This window comes from Dermacentor variabilis, chromosome 8 (assembly GCF_050947875.1).
Source record: "Dermacentor variabilis isolate Ectoservices chromosome 8, ASM5094787v1, whole genome shotgun sequence".
In the NCBI taxonomy this organism is placed as follows: domain Eukaryota; kingdom Metazoa; phylum Arthropoda; class Arachnida; order Ixodida; family Ixodidae; genus Dermacentor; species Dermacentor variabilis.
The window spans coordinates 102,557,566-102,568,685 of record NC_134575.1 but is presented as its reverse complement, the minus strand read 5'-3'; the positions used below and the strand labels follow the sequence as shown (position 1 = coordinate 102,568,685).

General features: G+C 43.5%; 1 long non-coding RNA gene across 1 annotated transcript; it reads right to left on the bottom strand.

Moving 5' to 3' along the window:
• Positions 1-4,702: 4,702 nt before the first annotated feature.
• On the bottom strand, positions 4,703-9,405 carry LOC142590496 (uncharacterized). Its single transcript, XR_012830166.1, has 3 exons — positions 9,230-9,405; positions 7,202-7,264; positions 4,703-5,306 (listed from the first exon to the last, which is right to left on the bottom strand). It is a non-coding gene; the product is annotated as an uncharacterized LOC142590496 (long non-coding RNA).
• Between the last annotated feature and the right edge of the window lie 1,715 nt (positions 9,406-11,120).

Here is an 11,120-nt window from a genome sequence, read left to right as displayed (position 1 = left end):
AACGGTCTATACGAGTGCATTCTGTCTTTCTCCCCCTTACCATTATAAATTAAATTCATTCTACTTTGTCGCCAACTGTCTGGTAGTCATCTATCTTTTAAAGTTTTTTCCACTGCTTTCACCAGGGCTTCCTTACTTCTTGGTCCTAGTTCATTTATCAGCCTAACGGGAACCTCGTCTAGCCATGTGGCGGTGGGCTTAGGAATTTTCTCTACCGCTTTCTTCCAGTTTAAATTTGTCAGTACCGGCTCCTTTTCCACTTGGGTCTCTTTCATGCTCTTTTTTTCTTCAAATGCTACCTCGTCATCACCTTGGAAAGATTCGGCTGTTACTTTTCGGATGTAATTTTTTGCCGCTTCTTCTTCCAGTCTGTTTTCATCTTCGTCTAGGATATGCTGTTTTATTGTTGTTGACTTCCTGCGTAATAATTTTATGTCGTTCCAAAATATTTTAGGTGCGGCATTCTTCATCTCTCGTATATCTGGCAACCAACGTTCACTTTCACCTTTTAATTTTGCTTGCACCAGTATTTGAACCATAGACTTTTTCTCCCGGTAAATTTCCCATTTACTGGTTACTTCATCCTGCGGCAACTGCTCCTTCTTTGCCTGCCTGTGCTCTCGAGATGCTTTCTGTGATTCGGCGATCGCTTTTCGTATCTCCTTGTTCCACCAGCTTCTCGGTTTCTTTTTTCCTTTGCAACGAACATGTTGTTTCTCTTTTCGTATTTCTGTCGTTTTTATACTTAGAAGCTCACCATATTCTCACTCTTTACTTGGCCATTTGCCAAGTTCTTCCTCAACTCTAGTGGCTATATTTGCTATTTGTTCAGCATTCAAATTTGGACTGGCCGTTTTGCTCTCCTTGCTCTATTTCCCAACTACATGTCCCATTTTCAAAATGATGGGTTTATGGTCACTGCCGATGCTGCTAAACCCTTCCTCATCGATGACAATTTCTCTCAACTTATTATGAATTCCTTCTGTCATCAGAGAGTAGTCAATGGTCGATTTCCGGTTTCCCACTTCCCACGTGATCTGTCCTTCGCACTTGGGCCCTGTATTCACGATAACGAGGTATGTTGCTCACAAAGATCTAGGATTGACTATTGTATAGCCATCTAAATCCTGTATGTGGGCATTCATGTCATCTAATTGGATAATTTCGTCATCATTCCCGAAACCCTTATTATCAGCACTTATGCATTCCACTAAATGTTGATTCTTTTCTGTGCAGTTATTTCCGGTCAACAAATACGTTGCACCAGGTCTGTTACAGTGGCAAATGAATTCATTCACCCAGCTCGAACGTTTAGAAAAAGTTATTCTATTGCTTCTTAATAGAGGACAAACACACATCACACACAACTTCATACTAACAAATCAAAACAAGCCCCAATATGAAACATGGGGAGATAAAGTAAGAGTAAAGCACTTTTTATTTTCATGGAGAAAACTTAAACGATTGAGAAAAGAATGTTTTACTTCGTTTTACAGTAAACTCATTCTTCTTCATCCAGCACTGATTTCAGGAGAAGATGCCCTTGTCTATGGGACGTATATTTCTAGCTTTTCAAGGGAAGCAGGCGTTCTTGAAAAACTCTAACTACTAATCCTGCGCTCCGCTTCATATTATGATGCACTTCGTCCAAATTGTCCTGTATGAGAACAAGACTCAGGTATTTTTTTCCGTTGGGATCCTGGGGGTTCATGCTCAGACAAGGACTGTCACTGAGGTGAGCCAAATTTAAAAAAAAATAATTCATCTTTTGTTTGGCGCATGATAGCCTTAGTTGCTTAGGCGTCTTTAAACGAAATACAACAAAAATGCCTTAACCGTTAACAGTATGACACATCCTAATCACCTGTCCACATCTCGAACCGCATAGGAAAAGTACTTCCCCGTATTGTATAAGTCACACACCCCATTTCACCCGATGTTGATGCTAGGAGAAGATGCACTGATACCTCAGACTGACATAAGCGGCTTTTTAGAGGAAACATATTTTTAGGGAAGCTTAACATATTTTAGGGAAGTTAGCACAGGATATGCTGCATTTACTAAAGAAATTTTATCTGTTTTTCGACGCAGCATAGCCTTCGTCACGTTTTCGCCATTAAATCAAATTTAAATAACAAAACTAAATGAACCAATAGAACAGTTCCCTATCCAACTTAAGAGCTATCTACCGTCGCACATTTTCTTACAATACACTTATTCTTTCTTGTCAATTCATGCAGTTTCGTGTTGCCCTGTCGGCCCGTGCTTATAGATACTACTTTCCTCGAAATAAACCTCAGTTGTCAGTCAGCCCCAGTGTCATGTTCTTCTTTGCCTATGTCCTTCTCTGTTTAGCGCTGTTACTTTTGGAAACATGAATTTCCAGCAACTAGCCCACGTTTTCATTCTAGCCCGGTTGATTAGTTTGAAACACATAAGCACGAGTTCACTGACTGGTACCTGTTCAAACAGAAACTGTCCAGCCTGATCGACTACTCATGTTGTCGACAGCCTGCCTCCAAAAAGCTGCTTGCTACTCCTGCCCGAACTACTACTAAGTCGTATGTCTCTTACATCTAAGGATGTGTTCCAATTCTGCCCAGCATCGGATGCAGTCTCGTAGAGAACTTAAGAAACGGCGGAGACAGCTTCAAGACCAAACAATGGAACGCGTTTCGAACCGCCGGGAAGGCTCATGGGAGCGGCCTCTCCAACATGACGCCTCCTCGCGGCGAGAATAAAAAGTTTAGAAAACCACACATTATTGCTGTGTTTTAGCTCTGCGTCTGCAAAATCATGAAAAGCACGATCTGATTTACACAAAGCGCATAGGAAAGCGTGTCAGTTTTCTTGTGCGCGGATGTCCTTCCCGTTGAGTTCGCAAGTGTTCTGCTCAGTCAACAACTTGTTTTAGTTAAAGTGAAAGTAGCCTGCATCGTTTCTGACTTCAATGCTGCCTTCAGGAAACTCTCCTTGACCTCTTCGTCAAGATTGGCGAAGAATTGGAGTGAGAAACAGTGGCTGCTGCCTGCTTAGCAGTCTACTTTGCTATCTACAGTGACTATTGGAACACAGCCTCAGGCGCCCTCGCCCTTTGTCACAAACTTCAGACGTCTACGACAAAGTTGGCAATATACTGAACGACATTGCAATCAGCCGATTTCATTTTCCACTTTTCAACAACACGTCTACAGTCGATGCCACTGTAAAGGAATGCCGCCATTTCAAACCAGTGCCATCTCGAGCTAGGCCATCAGTTTTCAGAGGTTCTGAATACAGCCGTGACGTACTTGTGCACTGACCAAGCCAATCCCCCCCCCCCTCCCCGGCATGCGACAACCTGAGTAGTAAAGCACGTCGCGAACTCGAAGCTGCTTTTCCCGCTACTCAGCCGACAGCCTGGGTCAACTCCACTGGAAAAATATTATTCTAGTCCGTGGTTCGCCAGACATTCGTTGAAACAGTCATACCTACCGCCTGTTCTGCTACTCAAATTCTCGCCGATAGGGTTCCTATGGCTATGCCTTACCAGACACCGCCCCTTTTTCTGAATTCGAAATTCCTCTGAGCGGCGCAAATCTTGCAAGCTGGCACCACAACACATTTCATTGGGTTGTCTCGTGTTGCTTTGGTCTCCTTGAGCCTGACTGGGGCTCTAGGAAAAACTCGTTGCGTGCTACGAGAGCTCTTACCATGCGTTATGTGAAGTGAGCAATGGCAAATATAAGATAGGCCTCTTAAGCTCTACAGCGTCATATGGTCTAACATTACCTGGTGTCGTTCATGTGCTTGCGTGTTATGCTGCTCTTCCTGATAGTTCTTCTTGCGCATGGGGACCATGCTCTATCTCGCAGGACGTTGTGTGACGGCACAGAAGGAAGTGAAGGTTGCTCCCAAGACGGTGAGAAGTCCATGCACTCGGAGCATGCTGTCTTCCCATTCCAGCTACCGTCTTTCCATATAAATGCATCATGTAAATAGTTCTATCCTCGTAACAATATCACCAATACTTGTAAGGTAACATATTATTTACAGTTCTTTATAGTACCACTCTAGGGCGCCGCCCGGCATCCTCTGAGAGTTAAATTTGTCGGCTGTTTCATCTGTAAGGCATTTCGCCATGTTTCTCGAAACACTTTCTCGTTATGTTTCATTCACTTGTATCGCATATTTCGGAGATGTATCCATGGTTCTGACAACTGCGAAAATGCGTCGGTGCAAATTTTTCTTTATTTCCGTAGAGGCTGTTGAGAAAATGTTGCGTACGAGTATCAACAGCATGATTGTTTGTTGGCCAGAAGAGTTGACGACGGCGGAGCAACTCCATCGGGTAGGAGGAATGGCACGCGTCTGTTCAGCGCTGACACCATAATCGCATATAGTATATCCAGCACTGACTAGCGTTACACAGTTAACCTTTATCCGCTGAGGAATTCGCAAGTGATGAGAAGATAATTATGAGATAGGGCGGGTGGTAAGGGTGGTAAATGTATACGATGGCAAAATAGTAGCATAATCAACATGAAAATGCGATAGTGTTTCTCTCGATGTCGGGTCCCTCCGGCAACGCCGGGCACCACCGTGCGGCGCACGACTGTGCGCCAGAAGGTCCACACCCAGTGGGTTCGGATCGGTGGGATCACAACACACCAAACGCCTGGAGAGTGCAGATGCCCCTGGACGGTTGAGTAATTAAATGCACTTTGCGATCATTGATTCTTTATTCATATGCTACCATAGCGCTGTGTCTCTTCAGGTGCGACGAGTAACACAGTACTTGTGCCACGGTGACAATGTCACGCGTAATTATTCCTTGCAATTTATTTTTATACAAAAGCCCAGAAAATTAGACACCATCCAGAAAAGAAAGAATACCAGCAGAACACGTCTTATGGTAAGCACCATAAGATGTGCCCAACAGTTAACCCAAAGCGGCCAAGTTACAAGTTTGCCTTATGCGCGAGTGTTTCCCAACACATGAACTGCCAAACTAATCCTTTAAATAAGTGCAACAGGACCACGGTTGCAACTTGCTTGTGGCGTCGACAGCGGTCTTTCGTAAAGCTGCACAGCATTTTGCGCTGTAATGTGATTTCGAAGGGGTAACGTAGATTACACGTTGCTGTCCGAGCCAACGCCGAAGAAGTTCTTTACAGGATCAACTACGTTATGCTGAATGGCATCTGCTGCAGGCTGAAAGAAATCCTTCACGCCATCCAGGAATCCTTCACGTTCTTCGTTGTTTCGTGCTACCAAGCCAACATCCGGGTTTGATCCGGGGTATCCATGTGCAATAGCCAGAACAGCTGCGAAAGAAACACGCATTTTTTCTATAATATAGCACAACAGAAACCTTCATGGTGTGATATGCAACGAGAACTTTATGCGCATTTCTGAAGCAAGCGTGACATACTGCACTTCATGTCAGTGTTTGCCAAGTACATTTGCAATCTATATATTTGAAACGCCACACCGTTGCTATGGCCTGTGGCAATGGTCCATGGGTCGTTTGCGGATTTTACTGAAAGGTAGAAAAATATAATTTCTTTTACATTCTTCTCGGTAATTTTTCGGCATCACAACTGCATTGTAAAAGTAGCACGAAATTGATGCAAAACTAAGTACTAGATGAGGCTCAGTAGGTCTATGTTAAAGAAGGGGACAAAAAAAAAGAATGCGTGCGCGTGCCGCTGCAGCATGTGAAGGAAGCGAGGGATGTACTGTGATGGTGAGACTTGTGGTGACAACATGATTTGGATGCAAGTACACAAGGCGCAGTAATTTATTTAAACTAGTTGGGCCGCGCGCGACTAAACGCTGCTAATTAAAGAAGCTCCTGGCCTGACGAAAACAAGGCTCTCCATCGCTGGCACCAGCGACATTCCCTGTTCAAGCGCTCTGAGTGCATTGATCATCATCATGAGCCAACTTTTATTTCCACTGCAGGGCCGTTGGAGCACGTTTAATACATTAGGAGGTGCCAAATACACGAATAAAAAAAACGTCTAATGCTTCGAAACTGCCTAGTTAATGAACGGGAACGAGGTTAACTGGCTGCATTTGTGCACCCAACTCTGCCGGGCTCCAAAACGACGCTCTCTTTGCTGGTCTGTGGATGAGAAAGGACTTGGTATGGTTCTGTTCACACTTTTGTGCTCTACGGTCCTCTTCAAGTGGTTAAATGGAATAAAATGAGAAGAAGTCTTTCTTTTTTTTTTGTTCAATCGATAATCTTCGTCCACATATGCATGTTTACAAACTCTACTAATACGATACAGTTTAGTTGGTTACTAAATGAAATACTGAATTTCCTGCTCACTGTGAGCTTGTCAAGGGACCAGGCAGCGGCAGATCATTTAGCCGATTACTCTTCTTAGAAACTGAAAGTGGCACGTGCTAAATGTGTAGTGTAACCTATCCGCCACAACGACACAGTCTCATAATTTACAAAGCTGAACAAGGCAACCATTGAATATCATATTACCTATCATGTCGTCTATCATGAAGTTTTGTTGATTCGCACGCAAGCACTGCGACAGTTTTACTAGCACAGACTTCCCTGTATCACACATCGTTTTTCTCGCTTCACTTCATTGTCAGCGGTGACTGTTTGTCGATAGCGAAATATCACTCCTGTTAAAGTCAACAACGCCTATCTTACTAAACACAGAACTTTTTTTTACTCATTGATGAGTGAATTCGACCGTCAAGTTCCACAGTTATAGGCGTTCGATCTGAGCTGGTGCAATGTACATTTATTTAGATACCGAGCATTACAGTAGCGGGGAGGGGGGGGGGGAGTCAGAAGTATCGATGTAAAGCGGTCATGCACACCCACACAAAAGCTAGAAATAAAAAGAAAAGGAACGAGAAGAAGGTACAAAAAGCTGGGGGAAAGCAAGCAACTATAGCACAACCAAAGTCAAATCAAGGGACAACACAAAGTGTCCGAATATACAAGTACCTAACAGCAAAAAAACCCAGATCACTGTCAGTAGCTCAAGCTTAAGAACACAACTAAAGCACTCTTGTAACCCTATTATAACAACCATTAACAACACTAATTTTTGTCGATGTCTGTCATTCAGAATACTGTAAAACTAGATTGACGAAGTTAGTAGGGAATCATTATGGCAGTGGCGGCTACGATGCTACAGTTTTATGATAACGCGGTCGCAGTACGGTACCAAAGTTATCTTACCAAAGCCGATGATACCCAGAATTAGCAGTTGCATATTTAGGTAGCAATGCATGACTCGCTGGCCTGCAAGAGAAAGGTAGCTTCCATAACTACAAACGCCCAAACATTCCGATGACAGCTGTTCATGGTAACAAGTACTCACCAAGACTAGTCACAAAGACACGTAGCGTAGACCGAGGAATTTCACGAGACAGAAAAAAAAATAAAAGCTTTATGAAGGTTTTAGCTAACTAGTCAACTTCTGTGAACGGGAAGTGCTGAAAGGTCGGTGGCGAATAACAATTATTACATAAATAATATTTATATCAAATAAAAATACTTAGAAGGCATTTCTCGTGAAATATCACCTGGAGACAAGTTTGTTCTAGTTCGCACGACATGGAGACCAACAATACTATGCGAAAGACAGCTGGCTGTGTTGCAGGAACTTTTGTATGAGAAATGCTCAAATATACTGGGTGATGTATTTTCAACGAAACAGATTTTCTAAAAACACATAAGGTTTACCCGATGAGACGAAGATTCCTTCGTGATTTATATCCGCATGGCGGATACTACGTGACTGAGTAACCGTCGCAGTGCATTCGATGTATAATTGCTCAACTTGTTGCTTTGAACACGCGTGTTATAACGGAGATATTGAAGAAACGCGCTCCAAGATGCAAAATAAATTTACTTGAGTTTGGTAGCGCTATCAGTTGGTATGTTGATTATCGAAACAGAATTTGCATATTTGCAGCTTCGATACTGAAGCCGGTTGCACGAACAGCACCGTAAACAATGTCCACGCAATGCTCTCCTACTGGTTAGATTACATTACGTCAGTGGACTTGATGGCACGAAGCTCGTGGGCCCTTGCGACGGAGCGCCGCTACCGCTATAAACGCGGGCCAACCGAGTGGGCGCGTGCGCTGGTAGTCTCAATCGTAGACTTTTCATAAAGTTATCAGAGGGAACTGTAGCGCTAGTGTCTACGATAGCCGGAAGCAGGGAAGTTCAACCAGCATGGAAATAATGTGTGGTACACGGAATTGCCTAAACTGCGTCCTTATGGCTTGAAACGGCTTCGTGACTTTGCAGAGTAATCTTCTTTAAAAAAGAACTGCGTTAGCAATAATTAAGTAATGATTATGAAAATTCTCCGACGGCAGGATTGAAACACCGGACCCTTAGCACACAAGCCCGATATTAAAACCATTACGCCACGAACACGTGGACAAGGGGAACCGCTGCAATTAGCGTGCTTGCAGAGCCTTCTTACCTTCTGCATTAACAAATGTATAAATTGCTTTGAATTTAGGCAAGCATAAGCTGTGATGAAGCGTACTAAACGAAGCCGCAATAACGTCGGGAGCGTCAAGTACGAACATCAGAAAAATCCATGTATTACCGCTCATTTAAACGCTGACTAAACCATCGCAACGCCTGAATTCGCTCTAAGGATTGTAGGAAACGCTGTTATCTCACTGAGCTGGTTTACCTCATGCCAGTGTCGAGAATAACATGGACAGCGGTTCCCGCGCTATTTCGGCCACCAATTTCAAGATTTGAAGTGAATAACGGCATATTTTTGTTGGCAAGTATTTAAAAAACTAGTGTTATTTGTAAAATTGCGCAAATTGCTGTATCCTACGGGGGGCTGTGCTGCAATGCTGTAATAAGTAGGCGTTAGAACACCCAATTCAATATTTACATTCAATCATTTAGGAAATAAATATTCAAACTTTAGCTATTTCATAAATTGACTGGGGCGACCTCGCCCTCACCTTGTCTGCCACACTGAAGGGACTAGAACCGGAGAAAGCAACATCACCTCAATTAACTTATGTTTATATAGAACGCATCCTTTAGAATACATCATCTTGCATAGCAGAGTACAGCTAGTAGATTAATAAAATTATCGTATATGTGAAAATATGAAATAAAGCAAAGTGCAGCCATTATATTTCGACAACCAGTACACGCAATCCTTCTCACCACATATTATCAGCAAGTCTGTTATACTACGTAAAAAACGAAGTTACCTACCTTTTGTTCCACTCTTGGAAGGAATTATAGACGGCCTATTGCATGTGGGGCCAAAACAAAACGTAAAAATAGGTTGCGGTGAAGTGTATTTTCGCGTACTGAACGACGTGAAGTCAGCTAACTCGCTTGTCTTGCTTGTCTTCAACTGGCTAGATTGCGATCAGGGTTGCACCCGTTTTATAGTTGTGTAGTGGCAGGTGTGCCATTACACACGGCACCCGTTCCCTAGTTTCACGTGGTAAAATGCGCTATTTCAAACAAAAGAGGCGGAGAGATGTGCAACCAGGAAGTCGGCTACATCCAGCTGGAATATTTTCATATTACTCACAGTGCTGTACCGCAAAAAATGGCCGTAGCGCGCACATTGGTAGAATAAGACACACAAAAACAAAATCGCGGTTTTGTACCATCAAAACAGCTACCCTCCTTAATGCGCACTAAGACTGACATAAGCGTGTACATTTTGCGGGAGCATGCCTGCAGTAGTTTCAACAATAAGGAAAACAGGAATGGTGAATTGCTTTGTGGCCACGGTGTTTTAGCAAATGTCCTGAAGAACTGCGCCTGTCGTGCAAAGATAATTTCGTCGGCGACCAATATTTTCCCCGGCCGATGTTAAAGGACCCCTGCGATAAATTCTGAGCATGACAAATGAATCTTACTACATGCGAGACACTCCTGTATTGAAGAGCCGAGCCGAACATTACTGATTTCCATGAAGCAGCGAAAATATATTGTCGCTCTACAGATTGCTCACGCTTTCTTGCCACTTCGTCAAGCCACTGCCATCTAAACTGCAAACTAGGACGCAGTGGGGCTCTGGTACTTCTACTGGCTTGCTGTGTGGTCACAGAAGGGTCTGAAACTTTAACAATGCTCGCATTACTACACGTAATCAAAGATTACAAAATAGAACTGTGGTAACTGTTTCGACACGATAATTGTATAGCCGCCGTGGTGATGATGATGATGATTATGATAATGATGATGATATATGTATTTTATTGGCGCGAGGGCCAGCGATGGCCAAAGATCGCCATGGAAAATGGTTTGAAGCAGTCTATGAAGTGGTAAATGAGAAATGGCAATGATATCAGGAGTGTAGGGAGACCTAAAATATTGTTCGTAAATGGCTTAAAATATGTAGACACTAAAATAATGACAAATGCAAGTGACGGGAGATATGATCATGAAACATGTTCTACATGTAGATAAGACAATAAAACTTGCCACTGCCAGGGGCACAGTCACTTCTGGGGTCCTTGAATGCAAGGTCCCACAGGCATGAGCCTTAAAACACTTGTACCACAGCCGCCCCTCTCGATAGAAGGCGGCCTATGAATGTCTTGGGCTGATAACGTGCAGCACAACATCATGTAAACAATTTAGCACTGGTTCCGTATCGAAAAACTGTTCTGCACCGAGAAACAGCGTGGCATGAAGGGGGACATGCTGTTGGTATGCAACAAGGAAGTGCTTTTTCCGTTCAGCTTCAGCCCCGACGCTCCAGCAACACGTGGAACATGGTCAGCGTGTCATCGCATACACCACAGTTGGGAGGTTCAGCAGCAGGTGAGAGATAGTAATGGGTACTATATGTGTGGTTCTATTCTCAATCAACAAAAGAGCACATCACATCGTCGTTACTTTGATGGTGATAGCCAATTTCCTAAGTGGGGTTTGATTACGTGAAGCTTATTAAGTGTTTCCGCATGCCTCATGTGCTGCCAGTAGCTCCTGACTTCAGCTGCAGGAATGGCTTTAGGTCTGCGGCAGGAACGGCTCTGGACAGATTACTAGGTTTTGTTGCTACGACTTTAGCCATTTAATCTAGTAACCTTGATGCCTCTCTGCCCAGACACCCAGCATATTAGAATGTGTTGGATAGACA